This window comes from Apium graveolens, chromosome 5, assembly GCF_009905375.1.
Source record: "Apium graveolens cultivar Ventura chromosome 5, ASM990537v1, whole genome shotgun sequence".
In the NCBI taxonomy this organism is placed as follows: domain Eukaryota; kingdom Viridiplantae; phylum Streptophyta; class Magnoliopsida; order Apiales; family Apiaceae; genus Apium; species Apium graveolens.
In genome coordinates, this window is record NC_133651.1 from 290,808,815 (window position 1) to 290,817,610 (window position 8,796).

An 8,796-nucleotide genomic window follows, 5' to 3' on the forward strand; every position below is an offset into this window, starting at 1 on the left:
GTTGGGGGGACTTTCGCTGACTGAATCCATTCGACCCCGGGAACCTTCGTAACCAAAGCGTCACGACAACATCCAAAGGTAACCTTTGGATTCTTAAGTGGGGGGGCAAGGAGGAGCACGTAGGAATGCCGACCACTACATAAGCCACTGGTGGCTGAGAGAAAGCGAGCAGCACCTTGTATAGGTTGGGCGGAGCTTGAAGAAGCGAGCCCCTATCAGAGAATGCCATTGCGCGCTAGCCTAGCTAGCTAACGTTTTTCAGCTGGCTGTTATGTTAGTTGTAGCGCGCCTTCCCCCCTTCTCTCACTTCGGAAAGATTTAGCAGTATTTTCTTATGATGACCTGGTCGAGAGAGTACGATACACCGGTGTAAAAGATTGAGTTGGAATTCACGTGACCTTCTATCCTGATCAGCGGATGTAGCAGAGGAAAGACTAGCTGTCCAAAGAAGCTATTAAGGAGGTAATTTCATTGCTTGGAATCAGCTGCTATAGAGGAAGGAACTTCACTCAATGCTGGTTTCGGACATCTCATTTTTCTCTTTCAACCCTAAGAAACATTAAGGCGAAATCAAACTTTCGATTCACTCGTGGGATCCGGTCGGTTCGGGGGTGACCACTATGTCTCCTCTCTTCTCAGCTTTGAAGCCACTCTTAGGCTATTGAGTGCACTACTGTGAGTTAAGTAGCACGAGAAAGTGGAAGAATGAAGTCTTTTCTAATACAAGAGGCCTATCGAATCAATATCAACTACAACGACCGACACAGAGTAAGAAAACCTTGCATCACACATAAGGTAGTTTACTAGATATCACTTACAGGTAAGTCCCCTTCAAGTCAATGCCTTCTTCGGCCCTCACCTTTATCTCGCCCTGAGGTCTACTCTTCTGGTAGTACGTGCTTGCCCTGTTCGCTCATCTGGTCGAGAATCTCGAATCTGTTTAGCCTTGCTATCATCTGCTGGTCATCCCTTTCATTCAATCTGATGGTAACTGGAATCTGAAAGAGGATGGGGCTATTAGGATAAAAATAGAGTCTAGCACATCTCTCCACGCCACGAATCTCTCTGTCTTGCTATTAGCCCTAGGCTTTAAAGTAGCAGTACCATTCGCAGGTATCTTTCTTTGAGTTCCCTCCTTTCTGGAGTTCACGACTTCTTTTATATGTCCGAATGTTGAGCCGATATACCTTCTTTACAGCCTCTCGGGGGGGATGGATGGTGGATCAAGAATAGGCCTTTCAGAAGGCATAGAAACTACATATGAGGAAGATGCAGATATAACAGATACGGAAGAGGAGCTCTACCCTGCGCCTGCGGGAGTTGATCGTAATCAGGTAAGGAGCTGTTAAGCCCTGGCTTATCTAAAGCAGTTGATCGTAATCAGGTAGCTCTGAAGACAGAGTTTGATCTTGCTCTTCTCTTTCTAAAGGTAGTTTCGGAGGCGAATCTCGTCTCGAGTCTAGGTCTCTTGTAGCTATGAGTTCCTGCAGCTAAAGTAGCTAAGGAGAAGATTGATCAGCAGTACCAGAAGAAGATGTCTTACCAGGAAGTGTTAGCGAGATTAGTAAATACATCGTTATTGCCCTGGCCTTTGGATTCTCCCTCTATGACCAAAACACTAAATGCTTTCTTGGATATCGCTCCACCTTGGTTTGATCGAGCTGGCGACAAGTTTCGCTCAAATGGACTTGAACAGCAGAAGGAGGAGACGCATTAGATGATCCAGAGAGAAATGCAAATGGAACCAACTCAGTCAATTTTGGCTTTGACACAGCCCCCACTCTTGGGTATTCGACCAGGTATAGGTATACTCGCTGCCCTCATAACCGCAGTGAATGATGCCACAATCATTAATCATTGCATTTTTTTTTTAAAGAGAAAAGATTTGGATTTGGAGGTCTGCAACCAAGTTTTTCAGACACATCTGAAATTGCGTTAAAATCACCCGCAACCATCCATGGACCTTGTATGTCTTAAGACAGTAATGGAAGTTTTTCCCAAAGAAGCCGTTGAATGGAGCACTTTGCATAAAGAACGGTAAGCCTTACCCGATCAGAATTAAGGAAGCCGATGTCGACTGCGATACACTGTTCAAACGCGCCGACAAGCACTACATGAACTTCATGATTCCAACAGAGCCATATTTTATCATCTGCCTCTTGGTTTGCCAATGAAAAGTTAAAACTAATTCTGTTGGAGAATTCCTGAATCTTATTAGCATGGTGAAGAGGTTCAAGAATAGCAATCAACGAGATATTATACATCTTTACAAGCTTGCCAACCCTCCTTCTTGATTTGATGTTGCCTATGCCTCTGATATTCCACAAGAGGTTATTAATCATGGCTAACAAAACAATGGAAGAAGTTTGAAAAGAACGAGCCAACGCTCTAGTAATCCTTCTGGAGCTCTTCAAGTTCGATTCTTGTACTTTTTGATTGAAGATGTATCTGGTTTCTCCTTGTAGGATTCAGATTCTATTTCTGGGTACAGTCAGCGTTCTTGAATATCGAAGCTGTAGATAACACTTGAGATAATTCCTTACAAATGGTAAAAAATGACTGAAAGGCAAAAAGGGGGTTGCTTCTCTCCTAGGTTCAGCGTCCGATAAGTATCCCTTGGTCTGAGCAGCTTGTTCCTTTGGAACGTTAGCATCATCTTTGTATTTCAGTCAAACAAGGGATATATTAGACTCCATGTTGTTTATGAGTTCATGATCAGGCTGAGAGATAATAGGCATAATAGCCTGAATACTCTAATTATCAACGTTGGAATTGTTAGCAGCCAGAGATGAGTCAATGGCATCTACTATTACCTGATGAGAAGAATCAACCCTCAACTCAGAATCATGAGAAGCAGTACTGCTTGAAGGATCGGCAGAAATCTGTATGTGCTGAGAAGTTTATTTATTAAAAAAGATTCCGCTCCGTCTGATTGTCCGCAGTATTGTTTGGAAGAGAATATGTATTATCAAAAGGATGATTGGACGGTGTTGCCCGTTGGCCTGTAGACTTGACGTGGGGGAGCTTTTCCTCTTTGTGACCTTGTGCAGATTTTTTCCTAGAGGCATTCGAGTTAGGAGCTGACGGCTGCTGGTTGGACTTCTCTTTGTTGGCTGCATCAGTTGCACTGGAGGTTTTCGAATGAAGTTTGCGGTTTTACTTTGCATGATCTTGTTTGGAACAAGACGTACAATACCTTAAGTCCTTCTCATAGACGATTTTATGCCATCTTCCTTCGTTTTGTCCCATGCCTAACCAGACCCTATTAGTATAGTAGGGTTTTCTTGAGAAGATCCACCTCAACGCATACTCTTGTGACACCGGGTCGAGAAAGCCTGGGGGCCGGACCCTCGATTAACAGCACTTCGCCTACTACGTTAGCAATATATCTAAGGTAGTAGTATTGAAAAAAACAGATCGGAAGATTCGGAAACCGAATCCACATAGGAACGATTGAAGGTTCAGCCCCCGATTTGAAGTCCGCAGACCATTTAACGAATCTGAAGAGATAATCTTTGATGCACGTTGCATCTTTCAACCAAAGCTTAATGTAATCCTCTGTAAATGTTGGAATATAGATCTCACGATTAGTAAAAAATTTTTACATTTTTGCCATGCAAATAAAAAATTTATTGTACTTTTTGTTTTGTTTACCGTTTTTATATAAAATAAAAACTCGAAGGAAAGATCAGAGAGCTTCCCATTCCGGAAATGCCAGAAAGCCTCCAGGGAGAAGAGGAATTTGATACTTCTGTCTCCCCTTCCAGTCATCAAGGAAGAACTCGAACAAGAGCTCAAAGGCATTCTTCTTTTTGTTGGTTCATAGTCCACACGGGGTTCTGGTCTTGTTTGTTACTTTATGTTCCGGAGTCAATTGATCCCTCGATCAAGTCCTAACTATAAATCTCTTAAGAGAAGAAGAGAAATCATTTTGATTCGAGGCGAAACCCTTCTCCGCCGTTACGGAGTTCTTCTGCTCTAATCTCCGAAATCGAAGGTCAGCTGACCGAGGAGTTAGTATTGATTCATGCAAAGATGCTCCTCTAAAGCTGGAATAAGGGATTGTCCACCTCACCGCCCCGAAGAGCAGTGGCTCTGTTGTTTTGCATGCCTACAGAGAGAGACTCAAAAAGTACCGACGCTCAATCGAAAGAAAGAGCAATCTACTAGATTCTTAACTCATGCCCCAGGAATCCCTAGACACAGGGGATACGAGCGAATCTTTTACTGGAGGAAAAGCTGGGGAAAAGCATAGAGCGTGCGGGCTCAGCTCTCGCCCTCCTCCCATCCGCGAAGCTGAGGCGGGAGAAAAAGCGTAACTCCCCGGTGTCATAGGTTACCCTTCTATCTTCTTCCCCCGTGACGCTCCCAAACCAATCGCTACCCTTTTCTTGCTTTCTTGTTGTCTTGACTTGTTATAGAACGGCTTTCTATCAGGTATAGTTGGTAGGATGAAGTGGGATGAAGCGTTAGTGGATATAGATATAGCAAGTGTGCCGGGGATGCGGCTCGGGCGTAGTGGGTGTGGACGCCTAGCATGAAACAGCCTTCTCTGGTAGCGGCACTATACCTTAGTATCTCTCTAGCTTCCAGTCTATATAAAACGTAGTTAGCAGAGGTAAGTCTGTCTGACGTTCCCTCGCGTCAAGGGCTATACTTTTGCATCGGCTCTCTCGTTAGGTAATTCCGAGGCGAAAGCAGCTCTCTCGGAAGTAAGTTTTCCCCGCCATCTTAGTGGGACTAGTCTAAGAAACTTTCACTTGAACTGCCAAGACTCGGTTTTTTGTGGTAACGCCCTTCTATAATTACGTTTAACGCCCCTTTATGACTCGGCGCCTCGGGTCGGTAGCCGGGCTCCGGGACATTACTACCACGGCTACTATCGACCCGAGCCCAAAGAAAGAATGAACGGACTAAAGCGAGGAGTTCATTGGCCGTACATAGTTAAGGAGGATGGGGGTCAACCTCTTTCATGACCCATGGCCGGTGTGTCACTTGGTTAGCATTTCTAGAAAAAAAGGAGTAGGGTTTGTTGGGAAAGAGACAGGGGAGTTGGCTGTAATTGATACACCTTTTTCGGAGGGACGATATGGATTTCTTCGAGACGGGTTAACCACTTTTAAACCGTGAGAGGGAGGTCATTCAGAACCCGCTGGCTCCAGAACGGGGGGCCAGCACCGACGGAAGTAGCCCACCCCGCTACCGATCAAAAAAAAGAGCGTGCGGCACTTCGAAGGGACATTCAAACTTTGATTCGTGAGCAACTTCACGAACATTGTGAAAAAGGGAAAGGACGGCTGCCCGTGCACTTTCCGGAAATGACAGAAATATACTCAAGTGCCGCGAGGGCGATAATGTCTTACGATCTGGAGATCCCCGCGGAGACGGATACGGAAACCCCCCGCGGATGAGCGGAGAATCTAAGGGGGGACCCTAATCTCCTAAGGCCACTAATTAGGGAATACCGGTAAAATGAGCCCGTCTGCCGCTTTGTTTCATAACAGAGCCATTTTTCCCGGCTGGCATAGAAGTATCTTGCGCGGGCGAAGGAGATGCGTTTCTGGTACTGGTGGTATTGGACAAGCTCTAAGGGAATAATCTCTTTATTATTTCTGCCTTTCTTTCCCATGACGACTAGGAACGAGCAAATCAAAAATTTCACTTCGAATTTCGGACCTCAACATCCTGCTGCTCATGGTGTTTCACGATTAGTATTGGAAATGAACGGAGAAGTGGTGGAACGTGCGGAACCACATATTGGATCACTCCAGTGCGGCACGAAGCCGCTGATGCCGAGTCGGCTCCTATGCCGCTAGCTATGCCCTGCTTGGTCCCCCGGCACGGTGGAGGTTCCGTAGCGCGTCATGAGCACCAGGCTAAGGGGCGGTTGAGCAACTCAAGCAAACCACCCTACCTTACTACAACATAGGGACAGAAGGGAGAAGGTTGTGAAGGTGGCCCCGTTATCCACATCTCCGGTCGGACGAATGGAGGGCCGACCGACCCGGGTTTTCACGAGCGTTGGCGGGTTCTGGAGTGCCTGTCAAGGGGCGCTAGCGCATACCCCGGGGTGATCATCACCACCTGCACCTCACATCTCGGCACAGTGGAACGTGTAACCCGCCTGCTGTTCCATTCAATTACATTTGTTCCTGTAATCCATAGCCTAACAGAACGCAGCAGCGAGGGACAACCCGCCTATACAGCCAGCGGGGAGGACGGCACTACTGGCAAAGGCCGTCTGGCGAAAACGCCGCAGGCGCGAAGCGTGGTAGGCCCGCGCCGGGGGAGCATAGGGAGGAAAGGGGGCCCGGATGGTGGAAGCGCCAGGGGAGGCCGGGTCATTTGACGAAAATGGAGGGCTTTTCCCTATTAGAGAAGGCCCTATGGAGTAAAGGGAAGTGCATGAATTCTTGGAAAAATAGGGGGCAAGCCTCTATAAAATAAAAAAATGTAAGACAAATTCTATGAATAGAGTCAACGGTACGACAGACAGCGCTGCCTACACGCGAATTAGTTTCCGAGATCGAGCAGTCTCAATTTCACTACAGGATTTGCGAATGAATGCTGGACTGGGCCACCTCGAATGGCGTGAGCCGCATGCGGGGAGACCCGCACGTACGGTTTTTAGGGGGATCTGGTCGAAAGACCGGCCGGCGCCCACCCGACTAGAGGGACTGAGAAATTAATAGAGTACAAAACTTATCTTCAAGCTTTACCTTATTCTGATCGTTTAGAGGGCGATCGCGGGGTCACTGAATGAAGTCCTCCGTTTCTTTCGGAGGTGCTGACCCGCAGTGAGGCAGAGATGACTAAGTGACATATAGAATATGGCGATGACAACAGCATGTCGTAGAAGGAGATAACAAGTGGAGCCAACGACCCACTAAGACTAATGTATCTACAACTACATCCCCGAGCGGCAGTCAAAGGGGAAGCGGCTGGGCGAGCAAAAAGTAGGCTGAAGTCACACTTTTGGCTTGCTACAGGCTGGGCTCGGGGACTGCAGTCAGCCGCTTCCCCTGTAGTCGGCAGCTCGTTCTTGACAGATCCGATCGGGTGTTCATAATCTGGAGTAAAAGGATTCGAACCTTTGCATGCCGGTACCAAAAACCGATGCCTTACCACTTGGCTATACTCCATACGGCCTGTTTTGGACGGCAGAATGGGGAGAGGGGGAAGGGAGAAGCAGGGCTCGAAGAAGAAGTCGAGCCGCGCAAAAGGGCGCGAGGATATAGCAAGTAAGCAGCAAGGTTCTCCCTTTAGGACCGACTACAACAAGCTCGCGGCTCTAATAGAAACAAAGGGTAAGCTCTCTGCTCTATTTACTTGCAATGCTACGCGGCTCCGCGTCCACCGAAAGTAGGTAACCTTCGTCACCGTCAGCGTTTGGTACTCTCTCGATAGCTTCAATAGTTCACTGAAGCCTTTGGTGTAATGAACCGCAAGCCCTTCAGAAAGAAAGACATAATAAGAAAGGGTTGGTTAAGAACTATTGACTGTAAACCATAGCAGTTACAGTCACTCAATGGGGATGTTCGCTTTGGAATGAAGATGGATGAACAGGCACTTGAGCCTGGAACTGATGAAATTCGGGAAAAAGATAGAACCGGTCACTATACTGGGGGGGCGAGACATGACCGCGACTTAAGATTCAAGTACCGTTGAAAAGACTAAAGGAACGGGGGAATGACTACCTGTAATAAAGCACAGGCTAATACGAGCCGACCAGAAGAAGCAAGGCTTAGATTACCAGATCCTGGACACAATCTTCCTAGAAATGGAGAGCCCAAGACTTATTTACAAGCCCTTTTTTTTTTACTTTTTTTTTCATCAATACTGGCCCAGTCGAGGCTCGTCCATGCCCAATCCCAATGGAAACCCCTTGGATTTGCCCCTCCCTAGCTCTAGAATCCACCCTCCCCAGTCCCTGAAAGCCCTCCCGGTGGCCTAGCCCTCTTTCTCAACTCGAGTCTTAAGTTCAGCGGCTTTCATCGTTGACGAACACCTGCGCTAATAAGACAAAGAAATGGGGAGTCTATGCCTTGAATGAATCAGTAACAACGGATTAGTGGAATGACAAGAGACGGATAGGGGGGCCTATCAATCATTGGTGGACCTTCCCTTGAACCAGTCGCGGAGCTCTCAACTGAGTTGTTTAGGTTCTTGAATTCCATCTCTAGTTGGGGGTTTCGGTTCGAAGGTTCTAAAATGTGGTGCGGGTTCATCTCTCTCGACCTGTTCAGGTTCAAGGGGGGGCTGATCGAGGAACCCAGGCTTTAGATCTCTTCTCTATGGCGGGAGATTTCTTTCATATCCAGAGTGTGTTGGGAAGGCAGAGAAGACGGATTGGGTCGAGAGGCGATGCTTATGCCTCTTCTTTATCGATAGGATTCCCATCATTTGCAGTCTCCGGTGAAGGAGACAAGGGCGAGGCACCGAACATGTTCTATCCTCAACCTCCATCCGTCATTAGTCATCTAAATTCGCCTTTCCTATTCACCAGTACACTGCGCGCTACAACTAGCAGCCCCTTTACTAGTAAGGGAAAACGCTAGCGCGCTAGCTAGCTACTTACACTTAGAAGTTATAGCCCCTACTTCTTCATTTATGGGGTATTTGAAGAAGCCTGCTGAAAAACAGAAGCGCGCAACGGCTGATGAAAAGCCGGCAGCTTGTTAGGAGTAGGTTTTGGCTTGCCCCCCTTTCTATGTTATTAGTAAGATAGGTTTGGAACCCTATACAATACAAGGGGCTTATGCACTCCACTCGTTACCACTAAACGACGAAGCCGGG